Source organism: Bombus bifarius, unplaced genomic scaffold, assembly GCF_011952205.1.
Source record: "Bombus bifarius isolate JDL3187 unplaced genomic scaffold, Bbif_JDL3187 scf7180000009949, whole genome shotgun sequence".
NCBI classification, from domain to species: domain Eukaryota; kingdom Metazoa; phylum Arthropoda; class Insecta; order Hymenoptera; family Apidae; genus Bombus; species Bombus bifarius.
Genome location: NW_022885435.1, coordinates 58,506 through 81,542, shown reverse-complemented (window position 1 = coordinate 81,542; position 23,037 = coordinate 58,506). Strand labels below are relative to the sequence as shown.

The window sequence follows — 23,037 nt, the reverse complement described above, 5'->3', positions numbered from 1 at the left end:
TTTAGGGCCTAAGTCTGCTGTCCCTTTTTAGTTTGAGAGGTCCGTCCCGTTCGGAGGTTTACGGTCAACTGCTACTTTTAATATACCTACCACTGCGATTGACATCCTGATGTTTGTGCAGTGACACTGTGACATGTCCTCTAGATCGATTTCTTCCCTCCACTCTTACAACTTTTACGCTTCTCTGAAACCATGAAAACGAAATACAAATTATTGAGAAAAGATATTCAGAAAAGATATTCGCTTTCATACTGATACAAAAAGCAGAATGTAGGGTATTTTACATAAAAATAGTGCAAATTAAATTTATTACATAATTTATGTTTGGCATTTTAGACAAATATTAGTAAGCCTTTCTTACGTTTGCTTTTTATACAGCACACAATTTACGTCGCGTAAATGTAATAGCGCGATAAACTTAACCAAATTGAACTGTCGTAATTCGAAAGATAGACTATACCTAACGTTTGGTCAGCAATTCAGAGTTGTAAATATGAAGTTTGAAGTGGTTTATAGGTAATATTGACAATATATTATTGTCATTGGTATGTTGCGCAATTATGGTTAACTAGATCAATTTGATAAGACACAAGGTATTAATGAATATGTGAGACACATTTGAAGTGTTGATTCTAAACAACGAAATGAATGCGAAAGTCAGTTAGTACATATATAAAAGTATCGGTTGTGATGCTTACTTTTCAAATTCTAGCTAATGTAATTTTCGTTAGATATTCCTATACAAATGCAATCTGCTTTACATCATCGTATAGATTCTGCCGAGCGAGGAGAATGTAAAAATTTTCAAATTTTTCGGCGTACTTGTATCGTTTTACATTATATATGTCGGGTTATCATTAGGATTTAAGGTGCGTAATGATTCTTCGTTTGAATTAGCCATTGTTTTACAAAACAGAGAATATATTTACGCGAATAAACAAGATTTTACAAAATATTATGAATAATGAGTTTAATAAATGATAAGATTAACAAACGATAAGTTTAATTAATAATTAGATTAAAGAATAATAAGTTTAACGAACAATAAGAGGAACGAATAATATGTCTTACGAATAATGAATTTAACGAATAATGAGATTAACGATTGATAGGTTTTACGAATAATGAATTTAATTAACGCTATTAACAATGTTTCCGGGGTTCAAACGAATCCACGGTCAACGGGATAACTCTTTACTATGCGTAGAATAATTTTTTAAACACAAAAAAAAATACGATTGCTGAGACACTCGGTAAATTGCTCGATGTATCACTTTCCAAGGCGATCACACGAATGAATATCTGATGAAAATCTTTTTCGCTATACGACTGCATTTGTTTGTTATATGCTCGCTGGAGACATCGAGAAGGTTCCAATCGTCGTTGTTAGGCAATTTTCTGTCAAAAGTTTGTTGTATACTCTTTGGAAACATCGAGAAAGATCCAAACGCCGTTACTAGGCAGTTTCTGTCTGGAGATTGATTCCTAATACAACGTGTGTCCCATTATATCGACATCTCTAAAGTACAATTCTATGTGATTTCTAGGGAGAACAATACAACCGATCCACACCTTCGTCAGGCAAAACGTTTATCCCGTGACCGTGGCTACGTTCGGCGACCAGTTGTCACCTCGAACCCACTTTCGCTTTCACAAATATCAAACAATTACAAATGACAATTGCTTAATTACAGTTATGATAAAATCTAGGCTAAAGCATTAGAAGGCTTCCTCAAAATTGCAAAGGGAGGCTCCGGTTTTCCTTTCATCTCCGACATATATAAATGTAAATGTAACGCTGTTTCGACCGTTCGCGGAGAGACGCGATCGCGAGGTAGCACGTCAACGACAGTTGTAAGTTCCCGTTACGATTAAATAGTCGACGCCACGAACTGATCGATCCCCTTATTTCGATTATGATAATAAGGGTAGTTCAATGAAATTCCACAGAATTAACACAAATAAATTAATGTTTATTTCAACAACTTATTAACTAGGAAGATATAAATGGAACAAAAATGTAACTTTGGTTGATAAGTAATGCGCGACATATGAGATGTGTTGACGGTTCGACTTCTCGAAAAGTTCTGAACGCCTTTCGATTTTTTTCGTTTTTCTAGAAGGTGACCCCCACTACGTTCGGATCATGCCACATTCTTTTACGCGAGGTAAAGTAACGGCCACGAGTCGACGTTTCTGGAAGTCGCCCTGCTTAATAAACCATGCGCTTGCCACTACAATGTTTGTTGCCGGGCTGACGCGACGATCCGTCTGTGACATTATAGTGCCGCGATCGACAGTTAAGAATATGACCTATGGTAAGCCGCATGGCGTAACAAACGCAATATATAAAAAACATGAATCATTGTAGAAGAGACTTTCTGTTTTACAAAGTAATATTCATATTCAACCTTTTATTTAACAAAAGCTTAGATCATACATGCCGCAGGAGTTCTACAATGTACAGCACTGTAAGATGATCGTTTAAAACAGTAAATGAATCGGTGCACTACAGTCGTTATTTCTATACACTGATATCTAGAAATTAGCTGAATACGGCAGTGATACTGCGCTACAATTGGCGAATATTTTTTTCTCGTTCGGACTTGATATTTCTCATTCTGATTTCCGCACACAGTAAGCCTAGTAGATTTTTATCCTATTTCACACCCACTTCTTGTTTCTCGTCTCAATTTCCAACGAACTGAATGGAAGTAATAGACGGAAATTCATTTTCATTTTGATCGCGCATTTACACTACATATGTCTAAAAAGAAGAATTTGTGCTGTAATTGTTCGATGGAAAAATGTTTCAAATGTCACAAAATGTCATAAAAGTTTATGCACATCTGTTAAATATAACATATTATAGTAAAACCGTTAGCTCTACTAGTGATTTGCTACATCTTCCCTCATATATTGAATACCTGCATTATAGTAATTGTCTAATTAATTCTTCCGTAGCGTCGATTATTTTGGAATATTCTGCCCTATAGATTTGGATAGAGAAATTGTTTTCTAAAGTACGCCGAGGAATATTAGCAGCGCCCATTGCTCATGTTAAATCTATGTAAAATCCCCTTCTGTATGAAATAGTCGTTTTTTCAATATATAGAGTACATATATATAGATATTCAGTATATAGAGTACATATATGTCGGATTTACATTACAATTAGGGTTAAGGGCGTGAAACGAATCTTCATTTAGATTACACATTGTCGTTATGCAATAGAGAAGACATTGACTAGTGCAAATACGATTATTATAGAATTGGACAAGTAACCATGGTAATTAGATACTCGAGAAACTAATGACAATGATCCTAGGTTCAATAACGAATCTGCGGTTAACGGGATGATAGATGTACGTGCTCACAAAATCTAAGTCGGACTCCTTGTTAATAAAACGCGTAATATTCACTGATCGTAAGGCGTTACTCTTTTCGTCGCTGAGATCGCAAGAATGAATGACTTTCCGTCGCGATGATGCTGCAGAGGAAAACTATGATGGGGTGTGTCTAAGGATACGAGATCATCGGATTCGTCGAGGATAGCCTTCGTTCGGAAAGTGAGGGAAATGAACGTTCCTGTTAATTGGTTAATTTCTATGTTGGTGGTTGAAGAAGGATGTTAACCGCCCTTGAGAGAAAGTTGCTAGCGGGAAGCGTCGTTTGTGAGAAAAGCAGATTTCTCGTATCTTCCAGTAGTAGGTGGTAGATTTAGGGACTGTTAGGATAAAGACTGTTTGTCCGTTTGAAGGACTTTAGTTAACTAAATCCTAAGATTTATAGCGGCTCCTCAGGCTAGCTGAACATGTGTGTGGCGAGCCACGGGACCGAAACCGTTGGAATGTTTACTGTCGCGTGCCGCTATAACTATTTCTTTTAAGGAGAGCAATAGAATTACTCCATCCCTATGTTAGGTAAAATCGTTCAACCCGTGACCGCGGCTACGTTCAGCGACATGTTGTCGCCTCGAGCCCAAGCTCACTATTACAAATCTCGGACAATTATAATCGAGTTAAATTATAGAGACTAAAATATTGGAGGTTTTCCGAAGAACTCCAAAGGGAAGGCCCCGGTGTCCTTTCATCTCCAACATATATATAGAGTATAGTAGTAGTAACAGACCTAAGTATTAGGTATTATCCATAGAGATAGCTCTCACAAGTTCTGCCTCAAACATTGGATCTTTATTCTCTGTGATGTTAGCGGCTTGTCAAATATCTGACACGCTATCTTTGTGGATGAAATATAGAGATAGTATTATATATCAGGATATCTTACACCGCATCCAGACTCAGCAGTCATGCTAGACTTGGAATTTAATGATGTGATTTTCTGTCCTTAATAAAATTGATCGTATCGTACGATCTCTTGCAACAGACAAAAATTACATGATAATACTATGGGAAATGAATTAAACCTAAATAACGATCAAACAATTGTATATGATGCAATACCCAGACTGGATGTCTCAGTGGAACCAAAAAAACTACGCTCCGAATCTTCAATTGCACTTGCAGTTGTCTTTTCTGGGATAGGTGCAACGGTGTTGTATTGTGGTAGAACATGCAATGTTTTAAACCCTAACTAGAAGTTTCGGGGATCTTCGTAATAACTTCATATAAGAACTTCATGAGGACAGTAATGTAAACGTGTTCTCCGAGTTATTACTGAAGCTGGGTAACGGAGACTTTACGAACACATGGAAATGTTTCACTTGATAACTTGTCCGTGATATGAACAAGGTCACCAATTAATCAGTTCATTACATTTATTCTGACGTTACTCTTTTCAATAACACCGCCATATGCTGGCTCCAACAAATAAATCGGTAAACAGTATTAACAATTTCATTTTAGATAAAGTCAATACTCCTTCTCAAACTTATTTCTCATTCACGAGCAGCCCTATAGGGTTGCTTGATTCATTAAATCCTTCGGAGTTATAATATCACTCTTTAAAGTTAAAGATAAAAATAATTTTATTTCGTAATCTAAATGCTCCAAGATTGTGCACAATTTGCATTAGTGTATAGTAGAGACAGCTGTTTTGATAGCTTGTGCTGTTGGAGAAGAAGTTATAATACTTTTGATTCGAGTAATTTCACTTATACGATATAACGTTATGTTATATAACGTAATACGTTATAACGTTATACCATATAGCGTAATACGTTATAACGTTATACCATGTAACCATTCCAATTTAAAAAAATTGGTATGCCCTATTGGACTTTGGTAGATTATCGCTTTTGAAACATTCAAACATTCAGCAAGCCCGATCTCATGTAAGTTCCAGCATCAATCTTTACTTCCTTGCTTCTAACGACAATCCTTGCTATTAATGTACTGTATAAAGCTCTGAAATAACTAAAGAGGTACACTTGACTAGACATCTATAATATGCATGACCATCACGCAATCTTGGGTAAGAACGGCAATACTTTTAAACCAAGTGGCTGCTGAAGCAAGCGAAACTTTCATAAAAAGAAGACTAAAAAGAAAACACCCCACTGACCTCGCTAAAGAAATAAAATAGTCAAACTCGAAGATGGTATCCCGCTGGGGGTAGCCATCCATATGTTATTTATCAATTAAGTTAGAAAAATTTACCAAATGTCCAGCTGGACAAATTGTAAAATACAAATTAAATAATAATAAAAAAAAATTCTTGGGTACAAAAAACAAAATAATGTCAATTGCTTGCTAGAATCATTATAAAGGTATAGAAGATATATTAAATCGCGTGGAATCAGATCGAATCACGTCATGTAGGTAAACTACAAGACGTAGTACTTATTATTTTAAAACCATCGGTGATCCATCGATTGGAATTCGATGCCGTTATAGAAGTACACGATGGAAGCACTTCCATAGCGTAACAGAAACACCGAAATATCAATTTTAATGATATTTCATTTTGAATGAAAACGGAAAAAATGAACCACTTATGTATACTTTTTGCTTTGGTAACACTGTCATATTTTATAAAATAGAAATTTATGTTAATTTGCTTATCGATTGATTTAAATTATTAAATTAGATACTATCGGTTCGTTGCTGCAATTAAATAAACATGGTTAGTATACTTTATGAATATCAGCGAAGAAAGGTTCGAATTAACTTGTAATCTTTCTTAAATCCACACAAAAAGTAGAATTCGATTAGTAAAATATTACGTTGACCAAATTTGCTGATTGCCTTCGCAAAGACAGCTGTAGATATAATATACGATTTGAAAATATTCGTAGAATCTATGCCGCGTAACATGGTATCGATGGTAATTGATGTAATGATAATATTTGCCACTAATGTGATTTATATAATTTTATTTAAAGCCACCTAGAAAATTAAAAAACAATACTGATGCCTGTTTTTGAATTTAGAAATTTTTTTATTACCAAAATAGCTATATAGAAATATTATATGTCAGGGGTTAGACATATAGAACGTTGAACACCAATGCACTGAGATCCAAAGAATAATTGGGTAAAGAGTCAACAATCGATTGTCAAGGTGTAGGAGCTACTTTCGGCAGCGGTCAGAAGAGTCATTCGAATGATTTGTTAAAATTACCTCATTTCCGCTGTTGCGCGGCAAATATTTATTCGAGATATTGTAACTGGAGTGTACTGTATTATTATTTTTAAATATACGATTGCCATACGAGATGAAAATACAAGGACTGGACTACTTAGAAATCTTAAACTCAAGCATAGTGAAATCACGTCCGCATCATAAACCCAGCTTACAACTGTGTAGTTATTGCTAACGGTTCAACAGCTACTTCAGAAAGAGTCCCGAGATCTCGAAAAGATATTGATCAATGCTGATCGATAGAACTGATTAGACGTGTTGATTAGAAAGCAGACCAATCGAAAATCTCGAGGACAATCGATCAGGACGCTAACTCCTTGAGTGGCGAAGAATTAAAGATCAACCTAAATCAAGAGACTAACAAACCTAATGCTACTTAAGTGTATAATTTTTCCAAATAGAATAGAACCATAGAAAAATAATTAATTGTAAGAAGTCTGCCTGATTATTTTAAGTTATTTTATTTGGAAGTAAGTTTGTGTAAGATATGCAGGCCTATGTGTGAGGCCTGATGGGAGGTACAAGCGGGTAGGAAGTGATTCTACATGAAAAGATAAGTCGAAAATGTAACATAACATATTTTCATATGACGTTTCGTTTTCGAGAAAGTGGAGTCTGAAAACTTGTCAAGTATATTTAAACAGAGATTATCAAACGAAGAATTTACGATACGTCGTAATCAAACATATATTTTTTGTCGAAGAGGAGTTTTAATATACGTTATCTCAGTTCAATCGTTGGAGTTTATGGTACGGACATCTACTATTTTTAATTACTATTTTTGAAAATATTTATATATTTAAAAATATTTTAGCGTGTAGAGTCGCAAACTCTGTGAAGCTTACTGACTATTTCTTTACGAGAATAGAGCAGGCTTCTAAGTCAATTATCAATAGCACTTTTCACAAATATTTTCTATCTTTAGTAGAATACTTTTATAAAATAAAAAATTGTGAGCGATGCTGTTATCAATCGAATAGCGTTTTTTTTTAAGCAACTCAAGATTGGATCTCACTGACCTTGAACAGCGCATCATGTACTATAGGCAAAGTTCGCCAATCGAAGTTTCGACCATGCCATAACATGCAATATTTCTAACGTACGAGAATTCGTGACATATTGCATCTATTGATCCCAAACTGACGTTCAATCTGCTATATATATGTGTGTGCTGATATATGTAGTATACTATACATATACTTTTCAAAGTTGTACACTGCTCCAATACGTAGTTACCGAAAACTTAATTCCAATTATTTTGTTTAACGTTTGCGCTGTGTCTGATCGAGCATTATCATGATGAAAAAAGAGAATAAAATTTCTTTCTTTATAATAATTAAAGCCGAAAATGAAACGATTGCACAAGCTACGTATTACATTTGGAACTAATCATTTTCTAATCTAATCTTCTATCTACAGAGTTTAGACAGATTTTAGAAAAAATGGTAGTTGAGTAAATGGAAAATTTAATGCGGGGTTTGAAATGGCGGTAAAATTGTACGTATTACATTTCATTTTTATCATTATTCTCTATGTGTTCGGATGCTGAAAACATATAAAATTCTAGTATATAATCTTCGCACAATGTTTGCCTATTTTTTATATTTCAGATAGCAAACGCAAACATAGTTTGCTTGTACAAGCTAGAGTATACGTAATTTTAACTAAAAGCTATGAACTCTAATTTGGAAACCCATTTGATGTACCCACGGCGCTCGGAAATCTGTTTAGAGAGATCCGGAGGGACACCACTGTATTTCTTGGTGCTTGAGAATTGTGCGTCAACTTGTTACATTGCATGTTTGAAAAGATCAACCGGGGGCTGTGACATATTCGCGAACAATTCGATGACTGTTCGTTATTGGAGACGCATCATTACTAACCGATGCGGTGTTTCGGCTAGCGCGAAAGTCACTTGTGGACGAATTTGGTGCAAAGTTAAGGAAACTGCGTGGACGAATAACATGCGAAGTTTGGGAGTCGTTGGAAAAAACAGCGCAGATTAACTCAAAATCAGAGAGCCACTGGATTGAAAAGATATTCTTTGGATCGAGACGTGCCAACGAACCTGATATAAAAGCGGGGAAGGCAACAAAATATACAGAAAATGTTAGTAGAAGCCCCGTAACTTGATTAATAAAAGTCAACACGTCTTATTAATTGTTAATAAAAGTCGTATCATATCGATAACTTCAACTATTTATATTGTACAGAATATACTATACTGTGTATATACATATAATATATATGTCGGAGATGAAAGAACACCGGAGCCTTTGGAATTTTGGATAATCCCGCAACATTGTAACCTAGAGTCTACTATAGCTGTAATTGAACAATTGTAGTTATTCAATCCGATTGTAATTGTTCGAGAGTTGTGATAATGAGCTTGGGCTCGAGGCGACAGTCAGTCGCCGAACGTAGCCACGGTCACGGGATGAACGTTTTCACCTAACAGAGGAGTGCCAATATTGTGGGACACACGTTGTATTAACAATCAAACCCCGGGCAGGAGCAATGTCAGCTCTACGTGGGTCTGTCTAGCAACGGCGGCTAGGATTTTGTTGGCCCCGGCCAATATGCAACGAACAAACGCGATCGTAAGGAGAGGAAAATTTCCATCTTTTATTCTTGCGAGTTTTATTCTTGGAGAGTTTTCACATCGTCTTTACGTGCAGTATTATACCGAGCGTCGCAGCAAACGTTACTTTGTGCTTCAAAATATATTCTACGTTTAACAAAGAGTTACCCCGTTGACCGTGGATTCGTTATTGAACCTAAGAACATTGTCTTTAATATCTCGAGTGTCTAATCACCATGGCATTTGTCAAACTTTATAAAAATCAATATTTATACCAGTAAATGCAATCTCCATTGCACAACAACGATGGCTAGTCCGAATGAAGATTCATTACACGCCCCGAAACCTAACGCTAACCCGACATATATGTAGGAGATCGAATAATGAGACTACAAGTAGGTGTAATTGTTAATGTATTTAAAAAAGTCCTAGTCGCGAAACGGTGTGTATAAAGTCGTTTGGTCACAGTTTATAATGAATCGTTTGCGATCGCGTCCGTTTATTTATAATAGTCAGGCGAAAGTCAGAAGATTCAAATTTGTCTTGTTTTACGGTTACATGTAACGGCGGCATTGTTTTGCTCGGAGTTCATTACTCCTTACAATACCTGTGACCTAACGGTCTTGATACTCCGAAGCAAAACAACAACATGATTTGAATCGAATTCTAACTCTTGTGCCGCTACATATATGTCGGATCGTCACTGGGAATGGGGTTGTGGGCGTCAAATGAATCTTCTCGAGGATTAGCCATTGATACAGTACACACAGGCGTAGTTTATTGCAATGATAGAATTATTACAGTCTTAACAGTTGATCACGGCGGTTCGGCACTCGCGACGCTAGTGACGATGTTCTCGGGCTCAATAACGAATCCGCGACCAACGGGATGACAACAGAACGTTCACACAAAGTCTAAGTCTGAAAATAATCACTGATCGCGAAGGCGTTACTCCTTGATCGATGAGATCGCGAGCGAGAATACCTTTCCTGTCCCGATGATGCCACAGAGGAAAACTATAATGGGGTGTGTCTAAGGACACGAGATCATCGGATTCGTCGAGAAAAGCCTTCGTTCAGAAAGTAAGGGAAATTGACGTTGCTGCTAATTGGTCAATCTCCATATCGGTGGTTAGAAAAGGATGTTAGCCGCCCTCGAGGGAAAGTTGCTAGTGGGAGACGCCACTCGTTGAAAAATATGTCTCCCCTATCTTCCCGTAGTTGGGACAAAGACTGTTTGTCTGTTTGAAGGACTTTAGTTAACTAAACCTTAAGATTTATAACGGGCTCTCGGGCTAGCCGAACATGTACTGCGGAGACGCATCGACATCTGGCAATCATCTTACTCGAAGAATAGGGTCTGCACGTGGCGAGCCACGGGACAGAAACCGTTGGAATGTTTACTGTCGCGTGTCGCCCCGAATATTTCTTTTAAGGAGAGCTATAGAATTACTCCATACCTTGTTAGGCAAAACGTTCATCCCGTGACCGCGGCTACGTTCGCAACGTGTGTGTTGCGTATAAGTAAGAGTAGTTATGTTACTGTAGTGTTTTTGGTGGGTGCTTATGACGCACTGTCAGTGCAAAAACTAAGAGTAGCTTCAAAATATTGCCAAACAAAATTTCAATCGCCTTACAGATTCCAAAGGATTGACCACTGATCGGAAGGATACATTAGCACAATTTTACTATACTACTTCCGAACGAACGCGACCCGAAGTTATACAATCTGTTTTGTCCAAGGAGCGTAATTTTTCAACTCCTTGTACGTGTATTATGAATAATTTCGAAATTCTATGATTGGGATAGGTCAGGCGTTTATCGTACGCATATAGAAGATGTAATCCTTCAAGATTTCCGAGGATAGTGCACTCTGGATGTTATCGCAACTCATATTCCAGCACAACCACGTGCCTCATTGTTTAGATAAATGTTTTAAAATAAAGATGTTTCTATTTCAAAGAACTGAAAAAGTGCGGGACAAGCTGGATGTTCTCTATCACTAACATGTAAATAAAATGTTTTAAACAAATGCAATTACATAATTTTAATAATACGATATACACATACAGGTATTTAAGATTCTAAAAGGTTTGAATTCATAATGAATCATCTAAATTTACGTGTAACGTTGATTTCTATTCTTTATTGATTAATGATATTCTGTGTAGAACTTTGTTGATTTAACGCAAATTTTTACGTAAATGCATACACATTACGTTAAAATTGTATGATTTTTACAAGTTTTTGTCACAGTAATTGTCACAGTAATTGTCACAGTAATTGTCACAGTAATTTAAATTCATTTACGTTCAACCAAAGACAATTGCAGGAACTGTAGAAATATATTTTATGATTTTCCTAGTTAATATTTGCATTTAGAATCGTTTGGAGAAAAATAACTGATGTTCTGGTTCTTTTACTTGAGCGCATCATTTATTATATATCGCTTCAATCGATAACAAGATATTATAGAGAGCATCGATTATTCTTGATACGCCTACTTTTTGCAGAAATATAAATAGAATACCATACTGGAAAAGAAGAATTTTTACTCTTGAAAAGCCAACAAAATGACTTAAACATGATGTTCTTTTCAGCTAAAACATCCTTGATTTTATGTTCGGACGAGAGAAAGCTAGCGACTATTAAATTATGACTATGAGAGAGAGAGAGAGAGAGAGAGAGTGAGGGAGGGAGGGAGGGAGGGAGAGAGGGGGAGAGAGAGAGAGAGAGAGAGAGAGAGATACGTAAGTAAACAAATGTGGGAAATGCGTGTGTGAACTGTGATTTGTCCAACATGTTACGTATCCTTGTAACTATCTGTCTTTTTTGTTGTGGTTAAACTATTGAAGTAATTTATCCGAGATGTAGGCACTTCGACAGGGTTATAGAACGAATTCATTTCATTTGATACAGGTTTGTGAACAAAATGTAAGAAAGATTATTTCCGTGTTCGTCCGAATTGAAGGTTTGCAAATGATACTTTTAGAAACGTCACTTGCATTGTCGGTTTCGCTGGGCATCGGTGAGGTCCTCAGAGGTCTTCGCCTTGACATGAAAAAAGTTGACGTTAACCAACGAGGTATCTTCAAGTTCTATCCAAAACATATAAATTAACCTCGTGGTTCTGAATTCTTTCTTCAATGCCAAAAGTCTCAGCGTGGCGTATGATATACGTTTCTTGGTATTTTACAATTAGTGCGATTAAATGTATAATATATTCTCTATTCTGCGCGACGCATACTTCCCTATTTCTTCAACTATTCTTTTATCGACAGTCTCAACGCGACATACAGTATATCTTAATAACTTTCGCCAACTTGCAGTCCATGTGCGACGTTCAATTAGCGATTTAATCTCATCCAATCTGTTCTTGTAGATAATTCAACTACGATTTAGTGCGATACTTCTCCGATGCTGAGCAAGTACCTGTCGGTCAGAGCAAGTATCTGCTGACAGTAACTCAACAAGCTTATCCAATTTAAAAAACTAATTACCCTTCGTCAACTCCAAGTCCGACCCAATTTTGGAGTATCGACAATTGCTGTTTATATTCCAAGATTTTCAAATCACTGTCTATAAATTATAAATAACTACGATGAAAACCATTTGTGAATGAATATAAGAGATTCGAATTCTATGAAAAAAATGTTGAAGCTAACTTTTGTAATAATGCATTGACTGAATATATATATTATAAATATCGAATTATAAACTCACGAAATACAGAATCGATTATAAAGCACAGAGAAAGAAGCCTAACGAATTTAGCGTGTATTGCTGCAAAAGCAATATGAAAATTAGCAATTAGAAACACATTTGTTCCGTTCTTACATACAGCAGGATGTGTACGTGTAGAAATACCCAAATTGCCTTTGAAAGTCTTTCTGGCAAGTGGACACTATGCGAGAGAGACTGGCAGCTAGCGAAGATAGTGTTGCAGGTTCCTCCCAAGCAGATACGAACTAATCTTATTATCGGTGAGCTGCTTCTAGAATATGAATCAGTTTCATATTATGACCGTATTCTCATAGGAGCATCCATTCGAGAATGCTGAATAGATGCTGCAATTTTATGACACGGTTACATTCCCGGCGCGCACGCACGCACACACGCACGCACACACGCACGCACACACGCACACGCACACACACACACACACACACACACCTCTATCTTCTTATAAGTTCATCAGGCAAATATCCGGATATCAATACATAATTATAATAGTTTTAATGATCTATTTATAAAAGTAATGGGAGGCGTTTCAAGATCAGGTTAATTTTTCAGGATGGGATATCGTATTATTTTATCCAAAATAAATTAACATTCAGTAAAACAATTTCAACGAGATCCATTCCTATTATTTCCACGTTGTGAAAAGTTGTAGAAACTGTGGAAAATCGGTACATGTTCTTATACATCTTCGGCCACTTTAATTCAGTCCTTAACTACATCTGTGCACATATGTATTTTTAATACACGTTCAAAACCAATTTTTTGGTTGAATGATCAGAAAGATCAACGATTAAGTTAGCTAATTAAAATCGAAGAATCGAAATTGAAGGTTTTGGCCCTTGCGACTTTGCGAATCCAGCAACGACATGTTATATAACACATGACTAGAAGCGACAGTTTCAAACGTAAAGCACAGAAATTGGGCATACACGAATCTCAAATTGATACAGTTCTGAGAATTCGGGAGGATAACAAACTCTTGGTAAACGTTTTCCGTCTATCTAAAAGTAAAGCTCTGAAAACTATTCTCAAATACGCAATTTGAGAATATTTTTGAGAGATCAAATGTCGTATCTTACAAAGCCTTCAAACGGACATCTATCTTAAAGGTGAAAGTCAGCCACAATCTCAAGGAAAATTTCAAGAAAAACTAGCTACAATCAAATGTCGCTCGTTATCTATGAGCTGTTGTTAGTAATACGACATTAAACTTGATTTCCTTTATCTGTTTGTCTATTTTGTTACTTATAATTTGCAAAAATAAACATGAAGTTCTAGTATTGCCCCCGTTATAAAGATCAACAAAAGAATTGGATGCATTCTATTGCAAAAAAGCAAAAAATAGGTAACAATTGGGATTCTATTATATTGAGGTCCCGGAGCACTCCTATTAACACGTTGACTGCCACGACACCCGTATTCGGATGTCAGCAAAGTTTCTGGTCAGGCCGCGTAACCCATATTCGGGTGTCGCTTATTCGACTACTTGCGAAGGATCGTCATAGGTATTTGAAAAGATATTCCATAATAATAAAACTGTTGAATTGTTATAAAATAAAAATACGAAAATGGTTTATTAAAAAAGTTATTTAGAATGTAAAACTTTAAAGCATTCTATACATAACTGAGGTTGGTCGGGACAATTTGGACAATAAGTTGTTGTTTTCTTCAAATTCTTTTGTGCTTTTGTTCGGTCCATTCGACGTCTTTTATTTGCATAACATAGTTTGCACGCGCGTCCAATGCTTCTTCCGGAATCATTTTTCCGAACGGCGATATTATACTGACTCCGTCGAAGACAAGGATTTTTTGTATTTTCAGACAACCTTCATAATTTTGCAACGAATAATTGTCTAAATATTCTAATATTTATGTTTTTCCTTGTTGCAATTGTTGTAAACCGTCAAAGCGTTTACAACAGAAATTCCCAGAAGGAATTGAATGCCAAGTTTTCTGTACCATTTGATTCCTTTCCTAATTGTGGTGGCATAAGAAACCATTTGGTCGGAATAATCTATACCACACTTTCCTTCGTTATATTCAACAACAGCTAGTGATTTTAATGTTGCGAACAAATGAAACGAAAGATCTTTCTTGAGACCACCGCTTGAGCGACTCGCATTACTAAAATATCGATGGGAGCACCTAGCAGAGAACGCTTGATACTACTGTACGCGTGGAGATTGGAGATTACTGACGGAGATTTCTTTGAAAACACGCGTGGCAGTCAACGTATTAAGCGTTAGGTAGGCCACCGCGTGGTTTTAGTCGGTAAGTTCTGCTTCCCAGAAGAGCGATGGAGTATCCATGAGGATTTCCCCAGGTATAAAAAAAAAGATTCTCATGTCTAAAGAACACAACATACAACACAATAAAAAAACAGTTAAACAAATTAAAACCAAACAAAACTACATAAAACTGTCACACACGTCCTTACTACTCCAATTCAGAAGACGGTTGCAATGTTTGATAATTTGAGAAGCACAACTTAGATACAGCACGAGGCTTTTACCCAAAGGATCGGCGAAATACCTAAATGCGCCAAACCCTCGTTTTTTATATACCATATAAAAAAGATAGGAGTTAGATTTGGGTTAGACCATTATTTGGTCGCAGCGCCGTAAGGCTGATTATATGCCGCTACGGACGCACAATTATAGGCAGAATCCACTGGGACCGATAGCTTTTTGCAAATATCTCGGAAACTATAGTCGACCGTCATTCTATCTGTAGAAAAACGTTGTACAAAACATTGAACTAGACAACATATTTCAAATTCATCGAAATTGGAAAGGGGGTAGCTTTGGTACAATTTTCGCTCAAACCTTTATAATTCACAACATAATTACTTGTAAGCGTTGAGTTGAACACATCGATTTTACGATGCGAGAAGCGAGAAGCAAACGTATACAGACTAATTAGAAGTAAATTACGATTGATTAGAAATTATTTGTTGATAAAAATTATCTATATTGAAGGTCGTGCGTTATAATCGTTCATTAGAACGAACGAATTTTCCAATTGTTGCTTAGAATCGGAATGCGCAGGTTTTAAAAGGAATAGGCAATTACTTCACAAGAAAAAAGAAATTGTTTATAGTTGGGGTGAATGGATTACATTTGAACCGTTGGATATCTTTGAACGATTAAGACATCGGGTTGAATATGGTTTTCATCGATTGAAGTCAATACGTGATCTTGAGAAGAAACTTGGCCGTAATGTAGAATGCGAGCACTGGTCTGTTTACAATAAATAGGTAGGAAGGAAGAAAGAAAGAAAGAAAGAAGGAAAGAAAGAGAAAAGGATATAGGATATCTAATGATGGATGTGAAATTTTTACGATACTAGATGCTATTTTCCCTGCATCTGACTGCGGAATATAAGCACATTACAAATAGAGTGAGTTGGAAAACTAATGGAACTTTAATATCTTTTTCCAGGAGAACGGTTGACTCGCGATCCATGTATCTTGTAAGACTTTTGTTCCTTGTGACGAGTAGTATATGATGCAATAAAAAAGATTGATCTTACAAATCATACTCAAGGTCAAAATTACGATCCACTTTTTTAATTGATTTCCACCGATCCAAAAAGTAAACACCTTTCACCGAAACATGACAAATAATTTTTGACACTGTGTACGTACAGACTAAACGTCATAAAGACTATGGCTTCGAAGAATTGATCAGCCGATCAAAAGATTCCAAGTCTTACTAACAAAGCCTTAATACGTCCGAAAATAGGTTACTGCACCATATGCGGTAAGCTGCATCGTATATAATTCGGCATCATCAACTTCATATTTTAAACCGTGTTCATAACGTAGGAGCCAGAATAGCAACAGGGGCATATCGAACTAGCACAGTCTACTCGAAGTCAATCCCGAAGAAAACTAATCACCCTCTCTTACGCGATCACAATGTACACAACAAGGTGTACAAAATATTATAGAGAATCGCCAATTACATCAGAAAACTCTCGAGCAACCAAAGCATTTCTCATACGAGTTCAAGAATAACTAAACGAAAGTAATATTACACTACCATGGAAATGACCAATCCAATGCATACAATAAAGACATAAAAGAGAAACGATTTGTAGCGAAAAAAATTAAAATACGAGTGAAACAACTTATGCCTAAATTAACACACGTTTTTACATAAAATCGGAAGAGATATACACGAAGTAAGTTCGATTGTAACTATCACAAGAAACAAAACAAGTACAAATGACCTCTATGTATAACATATTTACACTTTATCGAAAAAACGAAACCCCGAATTTTGTTATTACTCTAACGCTAACATCACCCTCGAATATCTAATTTGTTATTGTCTCAAATTTGAAAGCACGATATATAACTTAAAGATACCCAATGATATGCAACATATGCGCATAAACATAAGTAGTAAAGCACAATGTAAAGGATTCCAAGTTTCTTAACAAAAATTCCTCTCTTGCGTCAACTATAAAGTTATACAAAACCGTACTGATCTACTCATTTTAGTACATATAAACAGTATTACAAACATAAGTGTATCTCCATATAAATAATATTATTGTCGCTTAATTATTTGCGAGGTACATGTGAATGTAGTTACTAATATATTAACAGGAGATGTGACGCTAAACAATAAATAAAAAAAGGATTTGATCACACTAAAATTACAAAAACGAAAAGAAAAAGAATCGTACGAAACTGTGACTTTACTTAATGTCGTTTATTATGACTTAATTATTATTTATTTATAGAATAAATATTCTTAAGATTCATAATGTATACGTTTAGAACGCGTACATTGTATCACAGTTGATCGTTAAATTTCTTAATAAAGCAAATGTTTATGTGCAAAATTTTTGGATTTCTTTTATGAAAATTATGTAGTTAAAGATCGCATAATTTTAAACTTCGTGCACTCTTTTGCATAAAATTATTTTCTTTCAATGAAGATGATCTCGAAAGAGCCGTATCGAGGAGGAAAAGGTTTCCGACATATACGCAATATAAAAAATTCATACAATTGCAGGGAAACTCTGCTAATAGAATGTTGACATGATTATGTGAAAAAAAGGGCGCTATATCGAGGTCTATATCAAGGCTTATATGGAAAAGCATTGCAATTGAACGAGACACTAAGAGAAGATTACAGCTTTAAAGCATCGTTACTTATCAAAATTTAAGTCAGGTTACGGCATTGGTGGACTGAATATGTCAGGTAAAAGTACTATCGTTAAATCGATCTGCTATTAAAATCAGTAAAACAGGATTTATAGAACTAATAACGAGATAAAATTATCTGTTCAGATAATGTATACAAGTAATATAGACGAAATCAGCTTATTACGCGAATAATTTTTCTAGAGACAGATAAGAAAACCCTTAAGAAAATGATCGAAACGTATATAATAATGCGCAATAAATTATTATTTTTCGTATGAAACGAAGTTACAATTTCATTTGTTCGGAAAACTCGATATTTTCCAAGTTTTCTATAGCTCCATTCCAATTAGTTCGAATAGTGCACGTGTTTTTATTATACTTATCGAGAAAAACGAATAATGTACTTATTTGTATCTATTATGATTTATCAATACTTCATAATTGAATATGTAATTTTTAATATTTATGTTCACACGTCAATCTTTGCAATGCCGTCGTTTCATTAAGTTTCCTTGCTGTTCTCGTTCCTTCGAGATAAAAGGTTCAATCGAATGGAACTGTTTTGAGAAAGAATTCGAAGGAATCACAACGTTTTTCTTATTTCGTATTAAGATGAAACCATTTATTTCAAAAGTTTCCTATTTCGCACAATCATCGGTTACAAACCACGATATAACTTATAGAACTATATAACTACATGAGTTTAGAAAACACATAGAAAGTATTCGACTTTGACCAAGTACTACTAATTACTATTGACAAATTACTTTTAATTAACTTTCGCTTCTGCATCATTCAATTGTATATTTTTCCAAAATATACAATTTTTAAGGTAATAAATGATAAGTTTGTCAGAGTCATAGTATTTCTTAGAATAATTTACTGCAAAATACCTTTATGCTGTAAAATTTTACGCTAATGAACGCAAATACTTTCTTCAACGATACGAGAAATAAAATTAGAGCTACATAATATCAAGAAAATTGAGAAGCCATGAAATTCGCGCAAAGGCAAACTTAAGGAATATTGAAAAATTGAAATCGTTTCTTACTTTCAGCAGAAGTAGCACAGTTTTTAACTTTTCTTGAATCGACCACTGTCGCTATTAGTGCCACTAAACGTATGTAACTCGAAGAAAAGCAGAGCGAAGAAGTTGAAAGAAAAGAAAGAACAAGAGGAACAAACCGAAACCACGCAAGTTCTCCACGTGACTGACGAAACTACGTACGTATACTTGGTCGACAGGCAAAGCCAAACAGAACGCCAGCCAACGCGCAAGTCTTACAGACTTGTAGGTCATAGAAGAACTTATTCTCGTCTATTTTTGCAACAGACTTCGAATCGAATCGAAGAGATAAAAAATAAACGAAGAAAATGTTTCTGTGAATTAGGGCTGAATATAGATACTTATTAATTATTATAAGATACTTATCTTGGAGGATACAATCAGAGATCTATTGACGTTAACCCAAGCAGTGATCAAACCAATTCAAACGCTTCTTGACACAGACCCTTCGCATTTGTTTCAAAAGGCAATGTTTAACAAATGGCATTTCAAGCGCGAACAAGACCACCGTTCCGTGTTTCCTACTCCAATCAAGTTTCTTCCCTAAAAGTTAATAAATTCGTAGGCTCGATATTTGCAAGATTAATTGAAATCGATCGTACACGTGAAAGATTAACGAATTCGTCTACGGAAACGCTAACAACTGATCTCAAGAAAAATGTATAGTTCCGTCAAAAAAAAAAAAAAAAAAAAAAGAAAAGAAAATAAAAATAATTCGGCTTTCGTATCTCGGAAAGTAATATAAAGAAAATCTATTAAGAAATGAAAGGCTGCTCGGAGAGCAGAGTTATACTAATATAAATAATTGATATTATAATAACGGAAAATTTTCTATCGTAATACTACACATATTTCCAGTTGTTAATATTTGACAGACGCCCCAAATTTAATGATTTCGTTTATCGTTAATAAAAAGAAACCCATAAAATGCGTATAAAATATTTGCAATGTGCAGCTGATCAGGAGCAGTGTGCTTTCGTTTGCGGACAGGCGAAGATTACCACATTGCCGAAAAAAAACCATAAAGATGGAAAACTCCTTGAATGCTGTGGCTCTCCGAAATCGTCAGATTCGTCATACATGTCCCGTTATAGTAGGAACAACTTGGATTCGGTGGAAACAGTTGCATATATCTGTACAGAATCGACTTTTCAACTGGCCCGACCACTTTACCTTGCCCGCGGAAACGGTTCCGTATACATGAATAGAAGCACATGTACTCGGATTGATTTAGTTTGCCAATCTCTTATGCTCTCCAATGGGACAAGTATCTATATACACCTTCGGCTCACCAAAACACTTTCTTTATCCATTCTTTATATCTTAGATTCGAATCGGACTCTGTTGCAAGAATAGACGAAAATAAGTTCTTGTATGACCAACAGTTAGTCATAAAAGGCTACGTACGTCCCTTAAATTTGAAATACATATTAGGCTTAGATATGACAACACCAAATTATATACTGATAGAAATTATATACTGAATGCAAAATAATGGAAATAAAAGAAAAAGTATTAAAAAGAGCAGCAAGGTACGAAGAGAAAGCCCTAGAATCAAAAAAGGAATTAGTAGAGGAGTGTGTTTATTTCGACCAATCGCGGGGAGACGTAATCGCAAGGAGAGACGTCAACGGGGGTCGTAAATCCCCGTTACGATTATAACAATCGACACCACGAGTTGATCGATCCCCTGATTTCCGTTGAGATAATAGGGGTGATTGAGGTTGTATAACCCTGTGATTCACAGAATTATAAATTATATGTTTCCAGCACTTAGATTACACTGACGGAGAGAAATAAGTAATTAACAACTTGTCGCACGAAGCTAAGATAGATATGTGCGTTAGAGCAGGGCTCTTATAATTAGATTTAGTGTATTAGTGGACGGAGCACTATAAGATATTTAAGAGACGAAGTGTATGCTCGACAATACCGAGACCGACTCTCGCGTTATGCTTAGACTGCCCCGTTGGGCATTAGCGTATACTTAGTAGTTGACTTTTCCAACGATGTAGAAGAAGTGAAGTTGAGTGACGATGCTGTGTCCGAGGAAAGCTAAGGATGGGTGTGTCTAGCGCACGGGACCATCGGATTTGTTGGTGCCGATGTTATTTAGGAGAGTGAGGGAATAGGCTTCGTTTTTAATTGGTTAAACGAAGGGTCTTAACTGCCCTCGAGAGAAAGTGGTTAGTGGGAGGAAAGTTGCAGCGTGCGTGAGAAAAACCAACTTTCCCTTGTTCAGCCGTGGTAGACAATAGTGTTTAGAAATTCCTCAGAACCAGATGTTTGTTTTGTTTAAAGGACCTTTGCAGGCAAGTGACTCGGGTTTATGACGGGTGCTTAAGGATATTGAGGGTACGCCGTACGGAAAAGCGGACATCTGGTGTCCGTCTGGCCCGCGGTGTGTGACCTGGGCCAGGCAGAGAGGCCCGGCGTAACAGAGTGTATAAAGGAATGAGAGAGAGAGAATGGGGGAGTGGTCAGGAAGGGAAAAGAGCAAGAATGAGAAAGAAGAGACTAGAAGAAGTGAAAACAGGAGAGGACGAAGAAAGGATCACAGCAGACCAAATCATAGAAGAAAGGTGAAAGAGATAAACAGAAGAGAGGGAGAAAAGGATAAGGGAATCCATAGAAAAATTACCAAAGTACTTAGAAGGGAGGATGAAGTGGAAGGACAGAAGAATACTGGCAAGATTCAGATGCGGAAACGAGACCAAAGCAAGGGAATACTGGAAAGAAGAGGGGGAAAAAGATGCAGACTATGCAGAAGGAAAGAAGAAGACCTAAGACATGTAATAGAAGAATGTGAAATGACGGGAGGACCAAAGGACATAAGAAAAACGCTAAACGAGACTTGAGAAGGTTTAACAGAATTGAAAGCAATAATAGAGAAGAGAAGGGCAAACGACAAGAAGGAGGCACAGCAAGGAGGCTAAAGACCAAAGTTGCGATAATTTTTAGTCGTTAGTTGCTAATTTATAGTTCCTAATTTTTAGTTTTTAGAGGTAGAATAAGTAAGGTAGTGCAATAGAATAGAGTGGAAAAGAGGGGAGGTAGGCATATAAGAAGAGAAATAGACATAAGAGATGTAAAACCGAAAGTTCGTCCAAAGCCGAAAGGCACGGACTATGCAATAATAATACAAATTTAAAATATTATAACAAACACGTTAACTGCAACAATGTCTTTGATATCAAATTTTCTACTAATTAAACTTAAATATATATTTAAAGAATGATATGTATGACAAAAAAACAGTAAAAATACAGGATACAATTTCCATGAAGAGACGTTTATCATAAAAAACGTAGGTTTAACAAATAGCATTAACAATTTAACAGATATCTTGCAGGCTTAAAATACTTTTTTCCTTGGATAAAATCATTGGATGGTTTTTGTTTTATGCGTTTTACATTTTTCGAATTGTTTTTTGAGTTTATTTAGAGATACGTCAACATACTGAGCAAGCTCAGAGTTATTTTACCCTGATATACAGAGTGTTTGCCTACAAGCGTAAAAGAATTTAAAATATAAAGAGAAATGTTGAAAAGACATTTGCAGCGAATTATTTGGCAAAGAATATGAAGCGAAAATAAATTGCGTATCCATGTCAAACTACGGTATAAGTCAACTAATAATCGATTTGTCTGACGATATTAAATTATTTAATTGGCGGAGAAAATATAAAAATCCCGGTATTATGCAATTCAATTAGACGAATCGATAGACGTATCGGACGATGAAATAATACTGGTATATATCAAATATATTGATCTTTTATGTAAAGATATACAGGGAGAATCGCTATGCTGTTTAAAATTAAATACTTAGAGTCTTCAGCAACGCCAGAAGAAACTTTTAATATTATAAATTCGTATTTTCGAATG

General features: G+C 35.8%; 1 protein-coding gene across 1 annotated transcript in view; it reads right to left on the bottom strand.

Moving 5' to 3' along the window:
• Positions 1–19,303, bottom strand: part of LOC117215959 — a 41,207-nt gene extending 21,904 nt beyond the window's left edge. The window contains exons 1-2 of the mRNA XM_033462514.1: positions 19,136–19,303; positions 91–184 (exon numbers count right to left, since the gene is read on the bottom strand). The gene's annotated coding sequence lies outside the window, so the exon portion shown is untranslated. The remainder of the gene's footprint in view (positions 1–90; positions 185–19,135) is intronic.
• Positions 19,304–23,037: the final 3,734 nt, after the last annotated feature.